Source organism: Arachis hypogaea, chromosome 20 (assembly GCF_003086295.3).
Source record: "Arachis hypogaea cultivar Tifrunner chromosome 20, arahy.Tifrunner.gnm2.J5K5, whole genome shotgun sequence".
Lineage (NCBI taxonomy): Eukaryota > Viridiplantae > Streptophyta > Magnoliopsida > Fabales > Fabaceae > Arachis > Arachis hypogaea.
In genome coordinates this window covers 54,733,433-54,744,670 of record NC_092055.1, presented here as the reverse complement: position 1 = coordinate 54,744,670, position 11,238 = coordinate 54,733,433, and the positions used below count along the sequence as shown (strand labels likewise).

Genomic DNA, 11,238 nt, shown 5'->3' with positions numbered 1-11,238 from the left:
CAGTTATAAACAACTACACATAAATACATCTCAAGCATTTGTTAACATTCCGTGATCCAGCCTTTATTAGAGTAAAGATCTTTAGTTAGAACACCCCTAGATATAGCTAAATAATATCTATATACATATATATCTATATATATATATACAACATCCCAGGCCCTGACCTGTTCAAGAAGTCCCTAAGCTGGCACCTAGGCTAGCCTAGACTCTATACTCACCTAGCCCCTCTAACCTACTAAAGCGAGGGAAAATACGTTCTAGGTCTTCAAAACTCAAGTCAGGTGGATCGTCATCAAAAGGTGGAAGGTCGTCTACTAATCCTCTGCACGATCATATGTCATCAAAGAGCATCTCTCAAGTACTTCATCGAGTGGCCACATAACAGCGACATCGTACGGAGGACTTAGGTTAAAGTTTGTAGATAAGTAGGGTGCAGATGTTGGCTGGTCTCACAGTATTTACATATAAACAGAAACAGGAGTTCACTCTAGACTCAGCACACTACCTAGAACGGAATCTTTTTTGCGAACAGTCGTCAGTGAACTACGGAAGTGTACCCAAACTTCCATCTGAAGGGGGAAGGGAGAGAGAAGGGGTAAGAACTGGGGAGTTCTTAGTAGGGTCGGGGTTATTAGTTAAGTTCATTAATTTGGGGTCGATTAGCAGACAAATAACATAGTATAGCGAAGCAGTAAATAGAAAATAAAGATAGAAAGAGAAAGTAGAGACAACAGAAAGCAGAACACAAACAAAAGAATACAAGAAAATAAAACACAGAAATAGCATGCAAGCAGACAAACATAAAGAAATAAACCACACACAGAAAGGAATGCAACAGAGAATGATGCGCAGACAAGAATGATGCATGTCTAGCCCTAGTGCAGGTAATGAGCTCATCTGTCGGTTACTAACCCGCTCCCGACGTTATCCAGCAACCTCTGTCTGGATAAGGCTTTCCTATTGGCTATACCCCTGTGTACAGGAAATAACCCCTCTGCCACCACAGGGTCCACTGCACGCAGGAAATAACACATCTGCCACTGCAGGGATGTACGCCGACACACCTTCTGTATACAGGAAATAACCCTTCTGCCACTACAGAAATGGAACAGGTGGTCACGGTACTTCTGTAGCAGGAAATAACCCCTCTGCCTTACAGAAATAAAATATGGATCTGTACCGTAGGAAAGCGTTCTCAATGATCACACCATTATCTATCTGACTGCCTCACTGCAGCAGATGATCATACAAGTATATCTGGAGTTGCCTTAACGCAACAAATGAATAAACACATCTCTTGGGCCTACAGAAATAACACCTCTGTAAGTGAACTTCGGCCTACAGGACCTCTAGGGCCAATGGAAAAGCAGCAGATGAACATCCAACCGAACATCATGCTACAAGGCTTAACTCTTTATTCTTATACTCTTCTCTTTATATCTCTTTACTCTGTTCTGGTTTCTCTTTTCTCTGTATCTCTCTACTCTGCTCTAATTTCTCTATTTAACGTATGTATTTAAAGCTTATGTAAATTTTGGTATGAATAGTTAATCTGTCCCAAGTATAGGTTCATTAAGTCTATACTGAAACAGTTTAACTTTTCATATAATACCTAACCCTAGTCGTGACTCAAGTACTAACTAAGTTGCCCTAGTTCGTTCACTAGTCTGTGTCTGTTTTTCTGTCGTTAAAACTTTACAGACTTTTCTTTGGTTTTTATATTTTCTTTAACTTTTTATCTTTCCTTTATCTTTGCCTCACTAATATGTTCTTACCACTCCCTAAGTGTTTTATGAAGGTAATTATGAAATTCTGCGCTTAAAGTTGTCTTTCTAAAGCTTTTACAGAAAACTGCCTTTTCTGCATTATTTTATTATTTTCATTAAAATATTATTTTTAATTAAATATTATTATTTAATATTTTATTATTATTTATTATTTTATTATTAAATTTTCGAAAATTAACTTTACTTTAACCTTTAACCTTTAAAATTCACTTTTTACCACCCGTAACTTTTAATATTTCTACGTTTACCACCCTAACTTTCAGAAATTACCAAATAACCCCTAAAACACCAAAAATTTTACTTCCTTGCCCTTTTTAAGATCTAAGGCCTGTTCTTCATTGTTCTTCATCACACTCAAAGTGTTCTTCATGTTCTTCATAAATTCTTCAGATTCTTTCTCTGTTTTTACCCGTTTTTCAGTCTTTTCAGCAACCGATTTTTACCATAATTCATAATAAATTAGCAGCCACTAAAATCCCATCTTTTCTACATGATTTCAACACAAATTGAACCTCAATTTAAGCTTAGGGTTTCGTTTTTCCAGCTGCCCAAGAACATGAACTTTAAAGCTTGAATTTCATCAAATTTTATCAAAATTTCACCAAAATTTCAACAAGAATCACTCATATAAATCATCAATTTCAAGCACAGCCAAACCATATCATAATCACACAACTCAAACACAATCAATCAAGATTAAATTCGTCAATCCCTACCTTGATTTGCTGCTCCAAATTCGGTTAGACTTTCAGGTGGTCCTTAAGCACTTTTTCCTCCTAAAACACATCAAGAACAACTTTAAATCCACAAACTCTCAACTGACCAAATCTCCCTCAGCACGTTAGGAAGAGATATCTCACCTTAGACTTGCTGAAAATTAATGTTTCTTGGCCCTCAAGTCATGTTAAGCATGATTCCTAAGGAAGAACATCAAGAAAACACATGTTTTGCATGTTTTTCCTTGAAAACCGAATTTAAATGGGAAAGGTACAGCCATCTAACCTTATTTCCAGCCTTGATAAGTTACATGGTTATGTACAGGAAGAAAAGAGGATCATTTTGGTGAAATCGGAGTTTTGATTTGAGTTTTGGTTCAGAAGAAATCAAGATTTGAAGATTAAGTGTTCATGAAGTTTTCTCTCTTTTCTCTCCTTTCAATTTCGGCCAAAATGATGAAATGAGACAGCCTTGGAGGTCTTGGGGGTGTAAGGTGAGTTGTGATTGGTTGGCTTGGAGGTGGGTTAAAATAATATTAAAATATCTCAGGTGTATAACTACTAAAACTAGATGTATCGGAACACTTGCAAAAACATCTCTAAAAATTATTTTCTGAGCTACTAGCATAAATGACACTAGTAACATATTTATTATGAGAATAAAACATGAATAATGAGGCCTTAGCATTGCTAAAGTCACCAAAGAGTGCTGGTGCTAAGCTGCACCAGTAAACCGTAAACCCGGTTAAACCGATTTTCTGTTTTTAAATAAAACAGACCAGGTAACCTTATAATATCATTCAAGCATTTTCTAATACTAATATAATGATAATATTATACTATTATCTCTCTCCTCTCATAAATCGAGTCTGGTTTGTCAAACTGAGACTATTTACGAAAAACCGAATCAAAACCCCTAACCGATACGGTTCAAAAACTAGGTTCTTCGTGACCGCGTTATCGAGCTTGTCTCAACTAAGGTCCTGAGTTAAAGATAATATAATGACAATGAGGATTGAGATGCTTGATGATACAGAAGAGGTATTCCCTTTACTGATCTTTCGGAGAAATCCGTGTATTCAGAAACGATCTCGCGTACTCGAAAATCGGGGTTGTTACATTCAGCGCCAGAACCATGCTCTGTTCTGGCGTTGAACGCCAGCCAGATGCATCTTACTGGCGTTTAAATGCCAGTAAGGTCTTCCTCCAGGGTGTGATTTTTTCTTCTGCTATTTTTGATTCTGTTTTCAATTTTTATATTTATTTTGTGACTCCACATGATCATGAACCTAATAAAACATGAAAAACAATAAAAATAGAAATTAGATAAAAATTAGGTTGCCTCCCAACAAGCGCTTCTTTAATGTCAATAGCTTGACAGTGGGCTCTCTTGGAGCCTCACAGATGTTCAGAGCATTGTTGAGACTCTCCAACACCAAACTTAGAGTTTGGATATGGGAGTTCAATACCAAACTTAGAGTTTGGTTGTGGCCTTCCAACACCAAACTTAGAGTTTGACTGTGGGGGCTCTGGTTGACTCTGCAATGAGAGAAGCTTACTATGCTTCCTCTCCATGGGTACAGAGAGAGATCCTTGAGTTTTAAACACAAGGTTGTCCTCATTTAATTGAAGGATCAATTCTCCTCTGTCCACATCAATCGTAGCTCTTGCTGTGGCTAGGAAGGGTCTTCCATGGATGATGGATTCTTCCTCATCCTTCCCAGTATCTAGGTCTATGAAATCAGCAGGGATGTAAAGGCCTTTAACCTTTACTAACACATCCTCTACTTGTCCATAAGCCTGTTTTCTTGAATTGTCTGCCATCTCTAATGAGATTTTAGTGGCTTGCACCGCAAAGATTCCCAGTTTCTTTATTACAGAGAGGGGCATGAGGTTTATCCCTGAACCAAGGTCGCACAGAGCCTTCTCAAAGGTCATGGTGCCTATGGTACAAGGTATTAAGAACTTTCCAGGATCCTGTTTCTTCTGAGGCAATTTCAATTGATCTAGATCACTTAGTTCATTGGTGAACAAGGGAGGTTCATCTTCCCAAGTCTCAATACCAAATAATTTGGCATTCAGCTTCATGATTGCACCAAGAAACTTGGCAGCTTGCTCTTCAGTAACATCCTCATTCTCTTCAGAAAAGGAATACTCATTAGAGCTCATGAATGGCATAAGGAGGTTTAATGGAATCTCTATGGTCTCTAGATGAGTCTCAGATTCCTTTGGTTCCTCAAAGGGAAGCTCCTTATTGATCACTGGACGTCCCAGGAGGTCTTCCTCCTTGGGATTCACGTCCTCTCCTTCCTTCACAAGTTCGGCCATGGTGATTAATTCAATGGCCTTGCACTCTCCTTTTGGTTTTTCTTCTGTATTGCTTGGGAGAGTACTAGGAGGGATTTCAGTGATCCTTTTACTCAGCTGGCCCACTTGTGCCTCTAAATTTCTAATGGATGACCTTGTTTCATTCATGAAACTCATAGTGGCCTTAGATAGATTAGAGACTAAGTTTGCTAAATTAGAGGTATTTTGTTCAGAGTTCTCTATCTGTTGCTGAGTGGATGATGGAAAAGGTTTACTATTGTTAAACCTATTTCTTCCACCATTATTAAAGCCTTGTTGAGGCTTTTGATCCTTCCATGAGAAATTTGGATGATTTCTCCATGATGGGTTATAGGTGTTTCCATAAGGTTCACCCATATAATTTACCTCTACTATTGCAGGATTTTCAGGATCATAAGCTTCTTCTTCAGAAGATGCCTCTTGAGTACTGTTAGATGCAGCTTGCATTCCATTCAGAATCTGAGAAATCATATTGACTTGCTGAGTCAATATTTTATTCTGATCCAATATGACATTCAGAGTATCAATTTCAAGAACTCCCTTCTTCATAGGCGTCCCATTACTCACAGGATTCCTCTCAGAAGTGTACATTAACTGGTTATTAGCAACCATGCCAATGAGTTCTTGAGCTTCTGCAGGCGTTTTCTTTAGGTGAATAGATCCACCTGCAGAAGTATCTAATGACATCTTAGCCAATTCAGATAGACCATCATAGAATATATCCAGGATGGTCCATTCTGAAAGCATGTCAGAAGGACACTTTTTGGTCAGTTGCTTGTATCTTTCCCAAGCTTCATAGAGGGATTCACCTTCTTTCTGTCTGAAGGTTTGAACATCCACTCTAAGCTTGCTCAGCTTTTGAGGAGGAAAGAACTTGGCTAAGAAAGCCGTGACCAGCTTGTCCCAAGAGTTCAGGTTATCTCTGGGTTGAGAGTCCAACCACACTCTAGCTCTGTCTCTTACAGCAAAAGGGAAAAGCATGAGCCTGTAAACTTCAGGATCTACTCCATTAGTCTTAACAGTATCACATATCTGCAAGAATTCAGTTAGGAACTGAAAAGAATCTTCAGATGGAAGTCCATGAAACTTGCAGTTCTGCTGCATCAGAGAAACTAGCTGAGGTTTCAGCTCAAAGTTGTTTGCTCCAATGGCAGGAATGGAGATGCTTCTTCCATGTAAATTGGAATTAGGTGCAGTAAAGTCACCAAACATTCTCCTTGCATTATTGTTGTTGGGTTCGGCTGCCATCTCCTTTACTTGTTTGAAATTTTCAATAAGGTTGTCTTTGGATTGTTGTAATTTAGGTTCTCTTAGTTTCCTCTTCAGAGTCCTTTCAGGTTCTGGATCAGCTTCAACAAGAATGCCTTTTTCCTTGTTCCTGCTCATAAGAAAGAGAAGAGAACAAGAAAAGAAGAGGAATCCTCTATGTCACAGTAAAGAGGTTCCTTATTGTTAGTAGAAGAAGAAAAGGAATAGGGGTGAAGAAGAATGAAGAATCCAAACACAAGGGTAAGGATAGGAGCAGTGATGTGAGATGAAGAGAAGTGTTAGTAGATGAATAAATAATTAGAAGGAGATGAGGGAGAAGGATTTTCGAAAATTATTTTTGAAAAAGAGTTAGTGATTTTCGAAAATAGTTTTTGAAAAAAGTTAGTAATTTTTTTGAAAATTAAAATAAAAAATTAAAATAATTAGTCAATAAAAAGAAATTTTGAAAAAGAGGGAAGATATTTTCGAAAATTAGAGAGAGAGAGTTAGTTAGGTAGTTTTGAAAAAGATAAGAAACAAACAAAAAGTTAGTTAGTTAGTTGAAACAAATTTTGAAAAGATAAGGAGTTAGGAAGTTAGAAAAGATATTTTGAAATCAAGTTTTTGAAAAAGATATGATAAGAAAATATTTTTGAAAAGATATGATTGAAATTAGTTTTTGAAAAAGATTTAATTTTTAAAATCACAATTAATGAATTGATTCACAAGAAATCACAAGATATGATTCTAGAACTCAAAGTTTGAATCTTTCTTAACAAGCAAGTAACAAACTTGAAATTTTTGAATCAAAACATTAATTGATGATGTTATTTTCGAAAATTAGGAGGTAGAGATAGGAAAAAGATTTTTGAAAAATATTTTTAAAATTTTCGAAATTAAATAAGAAAAATGAAAAAGATTTGATTTTTGAAAAAGATTTTGAAAAAAATAAGATTTTTAAATTGAAAATTTGATTTGACTCATAAAAACAACTAGATTTTAAAAAATTTTGAAAAAGTCAACTCAAATTTTTGAAATTTATGAGTGAAAAAGGGAAAGATATTTTTTTTTTATTTTTGAATTTTTAATGATGAGAAGGAAAAACATGAAAAAGACTCAATGCATGAAAATTTTGGATCAAAACAATGAATGCATGCAAGAATGCTATGAATGTCAAGATGAACACCAAGAACACTATGAAGATCATGATGAAAATCAAGAACATATTTTTGAAAATTTTTATATGCAAAGAAAACATGCAAGACACCAAACTTAGAAATCTTTCATGTTTAGACTCTATGGATGCAAAAATGCACATGAAAAACAAGAAAAGATGCAAAACAAGAAAATATGAAGATCAAACAAGAGGACTTACCAAGAACAACTTGAAGATCATGAAGAACACTATGAATGTATGAGTTTTTCGAAAATTTTATGCAAATTTTAAAACATGCAATTGACACCAAACTTATAACATGACACATGACTCAAACAAGAAACACAAAAATATTTTTTTGATTTTTATGATTTTATGATTTTTTTGTATTTTCTTTTATTTTTTTCGAAAATCATTTGAAAAAGAAAAATAAGGATTCCAAAATTTTTAATATGAATTCCAGGAATCTTATGCTATTTAATCTAAAGCTCCAATCAAAGGGTCAGGCATGGCTTAATAGCCAGCCAAGCTTTAGTATGTAACTCACACATGACACGCCTGACATACCCTATCCAGAAGAATTAGATATGGCTTTACAGCCAGCCAGGCTTCAACATGCTTCATGAAACACTAGAATTCATTCTTAAAAATTCTGAAGAAAAAAATATTTTGAAAACATTTTTATTTTAAATTTTTTTTGAAAACAAAGGAGAAATTTTTGAAAAATTTTTTTTTTGAAAAATTTTTGAAAATAAGAAGAAAATTACCCAATCTAAGAAACAAGATGAACCGTCAGTCGTCCAAACTCGAACAATCCCGTCAACGGCGCCAAAAACATGGTGCACGAAATTGTGATCATCAATGGTGCCATCAACATGGTACGCTCAATTGTAATCTCAACTTTTTATCACAACTTCGCACAACTAACCAGCAAGTGCACTGGGTCATCCAAGTAATAAACCTTACGCGAGTAAGGGTCAATCCCACGAAGATTGTTGGTATGAAGCAAACTATGGTCATCTTGTAAATCTCAGTCAGGCGGATATAAAATGGTTATGGAGTTTTCGAAAATAAATAATAAAATAAAGGATAGAAATACTTATGTAAATCCTTGGTGAGAATTTCAGATAAACGCATGGAGATGCTTTCGTTCCTCTAAACCTCTGCTTTCCTGCTGTCTTCATCCAATCAATCTTACTCCTTTCTATGGCTGGCTTTATGCAAGGACATCACCGTTGTCAATGGCTACTTTTGATCCTCTCTGGAAAATGGTCCGATGCGCTGTCACTGCATGGCTAATCGTCTGGAGGCGTCACCCTTGCCAATGGCTGCATCCTATCCTCTTGTGAAAATGGTCCAAAAGCTCTGTCACAGCACGGCTAATCATCTGAGGTTCTCGATCATACTGGAATAGGATTCACCCTCCTTTTGCGTCTGTCACTACGCCCAGTACTCGCGAGTTTGAAGCTCGTCACAGTCATTCAATCCTAGAGTTCTACTCGGAATACCACAGACAAGGTTTAGACTTTCTAGACTCTCATGAATGCCGCCATCAATCTAGCTTACACCACGAAGATTCTGATTAAGAGATCTAAGAGATACTCATTCAATCTAAGGTAGAACGAAAGTGATTGTCAGGCACGCGTTCATAGGGAATGATGATGATTGTCACGTTCATCACATTCAGGTTGAAGTGCGAATGAATATCTTAGAAGCGGAATAAGTTGAATTGAATAAAAAAATAGTAGTACTTTGCATTAATCTTTGAGGAACAGTAGAGCTCCACACCTTAATCTATGGAGTGTAGAAACTCTACTGTTGAAAATACATAAGTAATGAAGGTCCAGGCATGGCCGAGAGGCCAGCCCCCAAAATGAGATCACAGGATCAAAAATACAATCCAGGACGATGTTTAATACAATAGTAAAAAGTCCTTTTTATAATAAACTAGCTACTAGGGTTTACAGAAGTAAGTAATTGATGCATAAATCCACTTCCGGGGCCCACTTGGTGTGTGCCTGGGCTGAGCTTGAATGTTACACGTGCAGAGGCTCTTTCTGGAGTTGAACGCCAGGTTGTAACGTATTTCTAGCGTTCAACTCTGGTTTGTGACTTGTTTTTGGCGTTTAACTCCAGACACCAGCGTAGAACTGGCATTCAACGCCCTTTTACGTCGTCTAAACTCATTCAAAGTATGGACTATTATATATTGCTGGAAAGCCCTGGATGTCTACTTTCCAACGCGATTGGAAGCGCACCATTTTCAGTTCTGTAGCTCCAGAAAATCCACTTTGAGTGCAGGGAGGTCAGAATCCAACAGCATCAGCAGTCCTTCTTCAACCTCTGAATCTGATTTTTGCTCAAGTCCCTCAATTTCAGCCAGAAAATACCTAAAATCACAGAAAAACACAAAAACTCATAGTAAAGTCCAGAAATGTGAATTTAACATAAAAACTAATAAAAACATCCCTAAAACTAACTAGATTCTACTAAAAACATACTAAAAACAATGCCAAAAAGCGTATAAATTATCCGCTCATCAGTGAGCAAGGGAGGTTCATCTTCCCAAGTCTCATTACCTCATTACCAGGAGGTCTTCCTCACTGGGATTCACGTCCTCTCCCTCCCTTGTAGGTTCGGCCATGATGGTTAAATCTATGGCCTTGCACTCTCTCTTTGGATTCTCTTCTGTATTGCTTGGGAGAGTACTAGGAGGAATTTCAGTGACTCTACTCAGCTGGCCTACTTGTGCCTCCAAATTTCTAATGGAGGGCCTTGTTTCATTCATGAAACTCAAAGTGGCCTTAGATAGATCAGAGACTATATTTTCCAAGCTAGATGGATTCTGCTCAGAATTCTCTATCTGTTGCTGAGTGGATGATGAAAAAGGTTTACTATTGTTAAACTTGTTTCTTCGACCATTATTAAAGCCTTGTTGAGGCTTTTGTTGATCCTTCCATGAGAAATTTGGATGATTTCTCCATGAGGGTTTATAGGTGTTTCCATAAGGTTCACCCATGTAATTCACCTCTGCTATTGCAGGGTTCTCAGGATCATAAGCTTCTTCTTCAGAAGATGCCTCTTGAGTACTGTTGGATGTAGCTTGCATTCCATTTAGACTCTGAGAAATCATATTGACTTGCTGAGTCAATATTTTGTTCTGAGCCAATATGGCATTCAGAGCATCAATTTCAAGAACTTCCTTCCTCATAGGCGTCCCATTACTCACATGATTCCTTTCAGAAGTGTACATGAACTGGTTATTTGCAACCATGTCAATAAGTTCTTGAGCTTCTGCAGGCGTTTTCTTTAGGTGAATGGATCCACCTGCAGAATGGTCCAATGACATCTTTGATAATTCAGACAGACCATCATAGAATATATCCAGGATGGTCCATTCTGAAAGCATGTCAGAAGGACACTTTTTCGTCAGTTCCTTGTATCTCTCCCAAGCTTCATAGAGGGATTCACCTTCCTTTTGTCTGAAGGTTTGAACATCCACTCTAAGCTTACTAAGCTTTTGAGGAGGAAAGAACTTGGCTAAGAAAGCCGTGACCAGCTTATCCCAAGAGTTCAGGCTATCCTTAGGTTGAGAGTTCAACCATATTCTAGCTCTGTCTCTTACAGCAAACGGGAAAAGCATGAGCCTATAGACCTCCGGATTAACCCCATTGGTCTTAAAAGTATCACAGATCTGCAAGAATTCAGTTAAGAGCTGAAAAGGATCTGCAGATGAAAGTCCATGAAACTTGCAGTTCTGTTGCATCAGTGAAACTAATTGAGGTTTAAGCTCAAAGTTGTTTGCTCCAATGGTAGCGATGGAGATGCTTCTTCCATGTAAATTGGAATTAGGTGCAGTAAAGTCACCAAGCATCTTCCTTGCATTGTTATTATTTTCGGCCATGTCTCCTTCTTTTTCAAAAATTTCTGTCAGATTTTCTCCAGAGAGTTGTGCTTTAACTTCCCTTAGCTTCCTCTTCAG

The 11,238-nt window shown here is 37.2% G+C and overlaps 2 non-coding genes across 2 annotated transcripts; both read left to right on the top strand.

Annotated features, from left to right (window-relative positions):
- Positions 1–5,593: 5,593 nt before the first annotated feature.
- On the top strand, positions 5,594–5,701 carry LOC112787963 (small nucleolar RNA R71). Its single transcript, XR_003195348.1, has one exon. It is a non-coding gene; the product is annotated as a small nucleolar RNA R71 (small nucleolar RNA).
- Positions 5,702–10,659: 4,958 nt separating this feature from the next.
- On the top strand, positions 10,660–10,767 carry LOC112788671 (small nucleolar RNA R71). The gene has a single exon (XR_003196027.1). It is a non-coding gene; the product is annotated as a small nucleolar RNA R71 (small nucleolar RNA).
- Positions 10,768–11,238: the final 471 nt, after the last annotated feature.